The sequence below is a fragment of the Citrus sinensis genome, chromosome 8 (genome assembly GCF_022201045.2).
Source record: "Citrus sinensis cultivar Valencia sweet orange chromosome 8, DVS_A1.0, whole genome shotgun sequence".
NCBI lineage: Eukaryota > Viridiplantae > Streptophyta > Magnoliopsida > Sapindales > Rutaceae > Citrus > Citrus sinensis.
Genome location: NC_068563.1, coordinates 17,551,860 through 17,562,385, shown reverse-complemented (window position 1 = coordinate 17,562,385; position 10,526 = coordinate 17,551,860). Strand labels below are relative to the sequence as shown.

General features: G+C 31.2%; 1 non-coding gene across 1 annotated transcript; it reads left to right on the top strand.

Annotated features, from left to right (window-relative positions):
- The first annotated feature begins 5,584 nt into the window (after nucleotides 1-5,584).
- On the top strand, nucleotides 5,585-5,691 carry LOC112499466 (small nucleolar RNA R71). The gene has a single exon (XR_003067060.2). It is a non-coding gene; the product is annotated as a small nucleolar RNA R71 (small nucleolar RNA).
- Nucleotides 5,692-10,526: the final 4,835 nt, after the last annotated feature.

Below are 10,526 nucleotides of genomic sequence, written 5' to 3'. Positions count from 1 at the left end.
GACAAGGATAAAATTGTCAAAAAATAGGGTTTGTGCTTTTCGCGCCAACAATTTTAGTTTTTTTTTTTAGTTATGTCAGTCTACAAACTATTGTTAAGGGCAATATTGTCTTTGCACAGTCAACTAACGGTCAATGTTAAAATTAACTGATGGTAGGGGGTTTTTTACAAATAAATAGATTCTCGCCATCTACTTGCAACAAACCCAAACCTCATGGGAGATTTTTAAAAATTACCCGGTAAATAAAAGAGCTTAGTGACTGATTTTGAGAGTCTTAGTGAGAGAGATAGAAAAATCTCAGTAGGGAAGATATAATCTCTGTAATCTCAAGAATCTCCTGTAACTCATCTCTTTTTAATAAAGTTTCAAAGCAGAGCTGATTTCAACCGTGAATGTAGACATCTTGTTGTCGAACCACATTATATGATCTTGTTATTTTTCTTTCTTTTCTTTAAGTTCTTGCTTGCTCTTGGTTCTGGTTTCGTTCAGTTTCTATTTTCTTGGTTTAATTCAATCTTGAAGAGACCTTCCTTTGTTCAGAATTTAACAAATATCATTTGAAATTCAAAGCTAGCATTTTTCAAATTAATTAATTACATATTATTAATGAAAATAATCTCTCTTTGTCTTTTCTCTTTCAATGCCTAGAGATAATTAAAGAATTGTTCTTGCCTCAAATACTATAGGTACTTAATAATGAAGTAGTTAATCAATTTTGTTTCATTCCCCATCCTGATCTTCTTTCTCCTTTCGTCTTTTAAATTGATTTTTTCATTAATTTCTAGATTAACTGGATTCTCATATATATTTTTAGAGATAGGAGGATGGCAATTCGATTATTAATCAATTATCTTATTAACAAGTTGAAACTTGATAGCTAATAAGAGGCATTTATGTGTTGTGTTGTTCTTCTTTTAATAATTACTGAAGATTCTTCAAAAGAAAATATAATTAAAAAACCTTATTACAAAAATGAAGGTATAATAAAGTTATGCTAGTAAAATTCATCGAACTTAAAGAACCCTATGCAAGGTTGGTGCATTGTAATTTGTCAAGCTATCCGACTTCAGGTAGTTTAATGACATCACCTAGACCATGAAAATCTGCCTTATTTAAAAATTATTTGTGTGTTTTGCTATTTCTTTTTATATTATTAAGGTGTTTCGTTTGGTATTGATCTGACTTGGGTTTAGTTTTTCTTGGTATGTTAAATGATAAAACATTTATTTGTTCCACGCTTTTCAAAATGATTTAATCAATATATACATGTAGTTGTTTATTTGTGTATATGTGCCTAATGTCACGACCCCCTTGTTCCCTCGCTGAATCATGCAGCATTAGGTGCCAAATCCTACTCTTTTGGCCCTAAGTCAGCCTAGCTCACTCAAAATGTTGCTGGATTTGAAAGTAAGAAAGAGTACTGACTCAAACTCGCTCAAGATGGGAGGAAAGAGTTCTACTGCTCAAAGGAAAGCTTACAATGCTTTATGGGATGTGTGTCTGCTGGGTTTTTTATCTATGTTGGCCAAATGAGGCCCCTCCTATTTATAGAGTACAAGAAAATGTTTAGATGGTGGCCAAGAACTATCTCCACTACCATCTAATTCATTAATTACATGAAATTATCTACAAGCTACCACATGCACTACATGAGTGTAGAGAGCCTCCATGGTTTAGAACCTTCAAGGTTAGTGACACACCAAGGCTTTGCTGACATGCTTGGGGCATTACACTAAGTATGCCAAGGTGACATGATCATTACTTGCATCAAGTTCTGATTCTTGACTGTGTATTTTTTTTTTTACAATTTTTTTTCATTTGTTTTTGTTATAACATCAAGCTAGTGTTAATATTGTTATTACTATTGCATAGTTAAGTATCTGAGCTAGCTAGTTGCAGGCAAAAATATGCATTAAGTTGTTGAGTTGTTGCAGTATTGTCCAATTTCAGCGAATAGTCACCATAACCAGATAGGCCATCATCCTCGATCCACCACAGTCGGCCTAGTTTACGTATCACCACATCTACCATTGAGTTTGAGATTGCTTCACTACACTTGTTTAATTTTGCAGTCACGGTAAGGTAAACCCTAGGTTAGGCAAAATTACTCTTTTGTCCCCTATTCATTTCAATGGTTGTTGATTTTCATTTGTTAATTTATAATTGCCTCACAAATATGCATGATTACATGATTTTGCTTATTATTGAGCATGGTTTCTTAAATCTATTTTTTAATTTCAATAAAGTATTAAGATACGCAACTTTCCTATGAACCTAACTATTTTTTTAACCAAATATTAGTATTTAGATATATTGAACCATCTATATATATATTTTTTAGATTTTTTAGTAGTTATCTACAAACTTTCATTGCTTCATAAATGCAAATATTTAAACCTCAAGAAATATTTGGGTGTCAAATGGGGAAATGATTTAAATGCTCGATTGATTTGCTTCAATAAAAAGACTTAAGAACATTTTGTTTTACTTTAATTAATTTTATAAAATGTTTTGCTCATATTTCTCTTGAAAGCAGCATCTAAAATAATGCTACACATCATTAATTAGACAATCTAAAACTTTTAAAATTACAAGGAGGTGCTATTGCTTTTGGTATATGTCAAATTTTGAAACTTACACTTCAATGGCTTTATCCTTTCTAAGTTTTATCCTCCCCTTTTTTTAATTACATTTGATTGAGTAATTTCTATGTGGATTTTGTATACATTTGACTCAGCACATATATTTTCATTTCAGGTCCTTGATGCTACTAGCAACGAGTCTTAATGTCCTCCTAGAGTAATTCTTGCTGATATTACACAAGATTCTAAAGACTAGTATGCTCAAACTATTATTTTTGAGGTTCTTTGCAATACTTTATCACTAAAGGAGCCTGAGCTCGTTTTTGAAAATTTTTTATCATGGAATTTCTAGGAGTTTTTGTGAATAAGTAAGTGATTTGAAAGTAAAGTGAATTATTATTTGTCTTGTTTTGATTGAAATTTAAGATAAAATTATTTTTTTGTAATTTTTTTATCTAATTAAAAGTGAAGAGTTAAGTACCCATCAAGTGGGCTGATTGAGATGAGTGGGTCTTATAGTTATAATCAGGTGTGGGTTTCATTTGTTTGAAAATACAAGAGATAAAAAGTGCAGAAACCTTAATTGAATTTTTCTTGTGAAAGCTTTTTTTTAATTTTATTTTTCCGTAGTAATGAGATAAGCCATTATACGCTCTTTGGAAAAATAGCTTATCACTTTAGCACTATATACTGAAAATTGTATTTGAAAGTTGAATAGAGATAAAGGTTAATCATAAAATAGCTTAGCCTTTTACTTAATCAAGTTGCTGGTCTTTCATTTGTTACTAGTTTCAAAATTTGTATACTTTTTACATAATTTAGTTTGGAAGGATGCTGGTGTGTCAATGAGTTATTAACTTATAGCATTGATCAAGTTTCACAAGGTTTCATGAACGTTTTATTTTCTATTAATTCTTTTACATACTTTTGTTAAGACTTAGAAATGATTGAGTTTCATAAATTATGATGAGTGAGTTTTTGAAGTTGTGATATAATTAAGTTGTAGGAGTATTAAGTCATAGAAGTACTTATCATTTTTTTTATTTTTGCAAGTTTTGCTAATCTTTCCTTGGATTTCTGGGTTCACTGAGCTGCTGGACATCATTTGCTAGTGTTGATTGAGTTGCAAGACATGATTCTAGGCATTGATGTTGTTGATTAATTGGTAGTTAGATTGATTCAAGGAACTATATCAATTGCTACTTTTTTGTGCTTTTGGATTAATTGCTGGGTTCAGAAGTTATGATCAATGATCATAATTATATTCTTTTAACTGATACATTGTAAGGTGAGATGAATGCATCATGATCTTACTTGAATCTTAATGATAATTGTTTATGCTTGTTGGCCAACTTTACTTCTTTTTATCATATAATATATATTACCTAATTCTATCTATATAATATAATGTAAAATTCATTCCCATCAAAACTCAAAAGAATATTTGGTGCAAAAAAAAAATTCCAGCTAAACTAATAATAATATTAATAATTACCTCCAAAAAAATTGTAATTAATATGACTTCCTAGTAATTTTTTAAAAGTAAAATTTAGTTCAAGCCAAATTAAATATTTGTCATTTTAAATGATAGATAATTTAATTGTAAAGTCATTATTGTTGGCCTCACTTCTCCAACTCCCAAATGCTTAAACACCGATAAATGTATAAGATTAATGCTAGCCCCCATATTATAAAGTGTCTTACCACTGTATTTAGTTCCAATAGAGCATGGACTTGTGAAGCTCTCTGGATCCTTCAACTTCTGAGGTATTTTGTTCTGAAGCATATGGCTACGTTCTTGTGTTAGAGTAATTGTTTCAAACTCTTCAAGCCTCATTTTCCTTACAAAAATATCTTTCAAGAACTTCTAATAATTTGGCATTTGTTCGAGAGCTTCTACAAAAGGAATGTTGATATGTAGCTGCTTCAACACTTCTAGAAACTTGCTTAATTGCTTGTCTTGCTTTTGCTTATGAAATCTTTGTGAGAAGGGTAGTGGGTGCTGTTGTGCTGCAGCATGTTGCACAGGTTGCTTCTCTTTAGTCATGTTATGGACTGATGTGCCTGGTACTGCAATGTCTTCTTCCACAATTGATGGATCATTATTTTATGCTAATGTCGTAGCTTGGTTGTTCATATCAGTGGGCTGAAAATTGGGTTGTTGTGGTTCCTCTTCAACGTGAGTTTCTTCTTGGATTGGAGTGGGTTATACTTCTTTTTTTTGGTACACCTATAGGAATATGAACATCTTTTCTAGATTTTAAGTTAATCACCTTACAATGCTCTTTTCCTTCTCTTTTCGGATCCTCTGCATTGCTGGGTAAACTGCCCTGAAGTCTGTTACTCAATACTGTAGCCAGCTATCCAATCTGATTCTCCAAGATTCTTAACTTGGCTCTGAACACCTGCTTCATTTTCACAATGTATTCCTTAAGCAAATCTACGAGAAAACTGAGTTGATCATTGTTAGCGTTTCTTTGCCCTTGATTTTGCTGGTGAAATCCAGGTGGTTGAGCAGGTCTGTTTTGTTTACTAGATGCTGCAGCATTTTGGTTCTAATTGGTCTATGAAAAGTTTAGGTGTTGTCTTCATCCATGGTTGTAAATGTTTGATTATGGATTGTGCTGGTTCTGTCTGTTGAATTTGCCCACATAGTTGATCGAGGTTGGATTTCTAGGACAATTGTCAATAAGTGTTCATTTCCACAATAAACGCAGGATGCTTCAGCAACTTTGTTAACAGTTACTAAAGCAGTAGTCATAGTTTTCACCATGTTTGTTAATAATGTTACTTGGATTGACATTGTTGTTAAGGCGTCTATATTATAGACTCTTGTTGTTCCTCTTACTGCAGCTTGTCTGGTTGATGGCCATTGATAGTTATTGTTGGCTATCGTTTCCAAAATTTCATAAGTCTTATTGTAAGACTTAGATAGTAAGGCCCCATTACTAGTGCTTGGGTTGAGTACATTATAAAATGTTTTCAACTGTATGCAAGAAGGAATACCATGATGACGACATCTCCTGAGTAACTCCTTAAATCTTTCTCATTCATCATACAAACTCTCATCTTTAAGTTGATGCAAAGATGTGATCTCGTTCATCACTTTTGTATTTTTGGTCGGTGGGAAGTATTTCATCAAAAATTTGTCAGCCAAGTCATTACATATAGTGATGGAGTCAGGTAGTAAGAAATTCAACCATGCTCTTGCTCGATCTCTTAAAGAAAACGGGAAAAGTCTGAGTCTCAATGATTCATGTGATGCTCCAGCAATCTTAAAAGCATTACTTACTTCTAAAAACAACTTTAAGGTGTAGATGAGAATTTTAGATGGCAGCCCATTGAATTATCCCACTGTTTGAAGCATCTAAAACATCACTAGTTTAACCTCCAAATTATCAGCTTGCACTTCAGGTCTAACTATGCCAAGGTTTATAGCTTGAGGAGTCAACACTACATAATCTCTAATGGCTCTGTCTCTATCATCTGCCATATGAATAATGTTGTTATTCCCTGGTTGCCGATAAATTATCTGCCCATTCTGACCTTCTTTACCTCCTTGTGCATTTACTGGTTGTATTTCTCCTTGGGGGTTCAAATTCCTCATATCTTGCAAATCATCTATTGCTACAGTAGCTTTTAAATTTCTTTACTCTTTTCTTAATCTACTTGCAGTTCTTTCAATTTTTGGCTCAAACTGAAATTCAACATGTTTATATTTGTGCATGCAAGGGTTACCTATCAACAAAATAAACAAATTAAAATTAAAATTAAAAATTAGCATCGTTTAAGATTAATTTCACAAATCACAATGAACAATCAATCCCCGACAACGGCGCTAAAAACTTAGTGTGCAATTTCTAATGCTATGGATGTCAATGTGCAAGTTTACACAACAAGTAATATACTGATGGGTATTCAAATCGTCTCTACAGGGATTGATGTTATTAGATTTGCTACAACAATCTTAACAGTGCAGTTTTGTTCTAAATAGGACAATTTATGAAACTAACAAACTAATTAAAATAAAAATGAAATAAATAAAACACAATAAAGAAAATTCTCACATCAAACACAAGGATATAACCAATGGAAATAGAGTAGTTGAGTGAATAAACGCACTTAATGGCATTAACTATTTTTTCAATTACAGTACCGTTGTTACAGCATCTGCTACAGCACTTGAAAGTCCATATTTATATGGTTAACATAATAATGAATTGTTAGGAAAAATAATTTGGTATTTAGTTAAATTACAAAGTTTTTTTTAAAAAAATTGATTACCTGAAATGTCATTAGAATTCTAACAAGGAATACACCTCGTTCTTATAAATGAGGTCTTCTGTAATTTTGTTCTTGTGTATTCTCATACGATCTACTAAAACTTTCTTCAAAATGTCTAAAGTCTTCATGAACAAATACAACCCCAAGGATAACTATTAAAATCCTTATAATTGTCCGTGTGTCACACATGTTCAGCTTGCACTTGGTTCTCGCATCCTTCTAGGGAGAACAACCTCTACAAAGTACAATATAACAAGCTTTACAATTTTCTATCATCAGTTGATGTGAAATTCATGAACATGTCCTCTAATTTAAAGGTGGTGCATCTCTCAAGACCATTAGTTAACTCCTTATACAATCTAGCACTATCGTCGCTACCTACATTGTCTATGTTGGATTCATAGATAGGTTTATAATTCAAACCGCTAACTAGTCCAAACTCTTCCATAAAGAATATACACACCTTGTTCTCTACCTTAAACCGTGTACAAATTTTTCAAATGCACCTCTCTAAGAACAAGGCTCTTTGTAATGATACCAGAGAATTGCAAATGTTGGATATGGATAAGATGTCCAAAGCAAGATTCCTTGAACATCTCCATTTTTTTTTATTCTTACTAAGATACTCTTGGATATTCTTAATTACTTTCATTTGGGAGAGTGTCGACACCTTAACCTTTGAAACAATCAACTCAATTTATTTTTGTTTCTAATATAGGTGTTATCTTAGAAAGAAATACACATTTTGTTATTAGTGTAATATAGTACTTTGAAAAAGCCTAGCCAATTGTGTAAATTCTTGACTTTTGAACCAAAAAAGCCTAGAAGTTGAGCAATCTATGTTATAGGATTCAAATAATTCTAATTATAACTAGCAACCTAATAGAAGTTATCCAAAACAAGATGACCATCTTTATCATCCTAAAATAACATCCTCAACTATAAATTCTAAAAACCCTATATCTACGGTAAATTCAAAAGTAATAAACCTTATATTATCAAAATTGATAAATTTAAATTTTTGTGTTTAAATAACCTTCAATTTTATGTTTTGATTCTCGATTTGTCTATTCTGAATAGACATCCATAAAAGGCCAACGAAAACGGTAGTTGATAGTGAAGAACTTGATTCTCCTTCTTCCTCACTTCTAACCTCATGACATCCCTCTTATAAACTTTCTAACTAAAATTTTGTTTTATTTTTTAGGGAAATTATCATTTTTATACCTTTAGTTTACTCCATTATCAAAAATATTACAATACTTTGAGGGTGTATCAATCGTCCACCCTAAGTTGACAAACTGTATCAGTTGACCACCAAACCGTTAGTTGCCATTTAAGTATGATGACGTCAGAAGGGTAATTTGGTCTTTTCATATGATACAAGTGATGATTTAAGGGCATACAAGTAATAAAAAGAGAATTTAAGGGTGTACAAGTGATAATTTTTAAGGGTAAAATCGTCAATTCACTGTAACCCCGTTAACTTTCAAACGGCAACTAACGGTTTGGTGGTCGACTGATACATTTTGTCAACTAAGGGTGGACGATTGATACACCCTCAAAGTGTTATAGTATTTTTGATAATAGAGTAAATATAGGGTATATGAATGATAATTTTCCTATTTTTTAAGTTAGTTATTGAAAAGGTTATCACTCACTATTATATCGTATTCTTGGCATGTGAAATATTGAGCCATACTTTTGGCATTTACTTAGTGCAATTTCCTAGAAGTAATATTACTACCGTGGTTAGTCCTGCGTGCATTTCTGTATGAATTGCTTATTCCTTTTCTATTGGCTTTCTTTCTTTTTTCCCTCTCTGATCAATTTATAAATTGCTCCTCTTTTTTCTATTGCCTTTTATCTTACTGGACTTTCTATATTTTTTTCTTTTGTAATTGTTTTTACTCTCTTTATTCTTGAATCTTGAGTAGTGTAGGGGCTAAGTGTCACCCAACTTGGGGGTGCCTAATAAGATATTTATCTTCTATGTATCTTACTTTAATTGATGCCTATTCAAAGTATACTATGGTCCTTCATTGGGTAGTTGCAGTTTCACGTTGGTGAATTTTATTTTTTTTTAGAACTCTTCAAAATTAAGAATGTGTATAGTTTGCTGTCGATTTTTTGGATTTGATTTGCCACTTACCACTTTCAAGTTTTGCTTTGAAATGCTATGACCAGTCAATTGGCTAGATTTTTCCTGTATTATTATATTTTGTTGAGTTATTGTTGTTTTAAGTTTGTAGGGACATGACTTTCGGGTCATTTCCTTAATTTTGCAGAGACTAGTGCCGGCTATGGAATAATCAACAAGTGGGGTTTGAGTGTGACTTTACAACAATACTTATTTTGTAACTTTTCATTTACTATATCTCACTTGGTAAGCCTATTCTAATGTTCGATATTGTCCTTCAGTCTGCTGAGAGTTTGCAGTTTGAGAACATCAATGTCGAGGGTGATAATATTGTGAGCTTTTCCTTTGCTGTTTGATTATTATTAAGTTCTCTGGTCCTTAGCTGCTATGATTTTTGTTATCATCATAAACAGAGTTTATATTTTTTTAGAGGGAGATTGCCAATTTCCCCCCTACAGTAATCAATATATACCATTTTTCCCCCTATTATTTTTATAATAGCCAAAAACTCCCATGACAGCATAAGTTTACAATATTACCCTTATTTTCAACTACTTTTTTATTTTCATTTATTATAAATTAAATAAATCACATGAATAGAAACTAAATAAAAAATTAAGCATTAAAAACAAAAAATATATGTTTTGATATGAGAAAAAAATTAATAATAAAATTTTTTCTTGTACTTATTTATTTTGTGAAAATTTTCTTATAATAAATATATAAGAAAGTTATTATAAAATGATAAAAAAAACTTATTATAAGAAAATTTGAATGACAAATAAAAATTTATTATAAGATAAATAATAAAATATTTTACCTATACTTTTTACATTTAATTTTAAAATATTACAAAATGTTTATTATAAGAAAATGTTCACAAAATAAATAATTACAAGAAAAAAAATTTTATTATTAATTTTTTTGCTCGTATCAAAATATATATTTCTTGTTTTTAATACTTAATTTTTTTATTTAGTTTCTATTCATGTAATTTATTTAATTTAAAATAAATATAAATAAAAGAGTAATTAAAACTAAGGGTAATATTGTAAACTTATGTTGTCAGAGGAGTTTTTGGCCATTATAAAAACAGTAGGGGGTAAATAGTATATGTTATATACTGTAGGGGGGAAAGTGGCAATCCCATTTTTTTAGAATCAAATATATTTACAAAATTTTGAAGAATAATTGGGATTGTGCATTGCTTAGGATGTTTCTAATTAACCTTTTAGGTTTTCCTAGTTTCTTGCAAGAATAATGTCCTAACGTCCCTAAAGTCCACAATCTTTTGTCTTTCTTCACTTCATTGTTCTCGACATTGTCTAATAACTCCAACAGAGAAGCATAACAATGAATCTCTCTATCGCTAAAGTTTCTTTTGAAGTTGAAAATTTGCTAATTCAACAAAGAGGAGGAAGATGTATATAAATTGATAGAAACATTTCTTTAGGACAAAGCCTATGCAGGCGAGGGAAATACTCATAAAAAGAACAATCCCCTAACCAGTTATCCTCCTC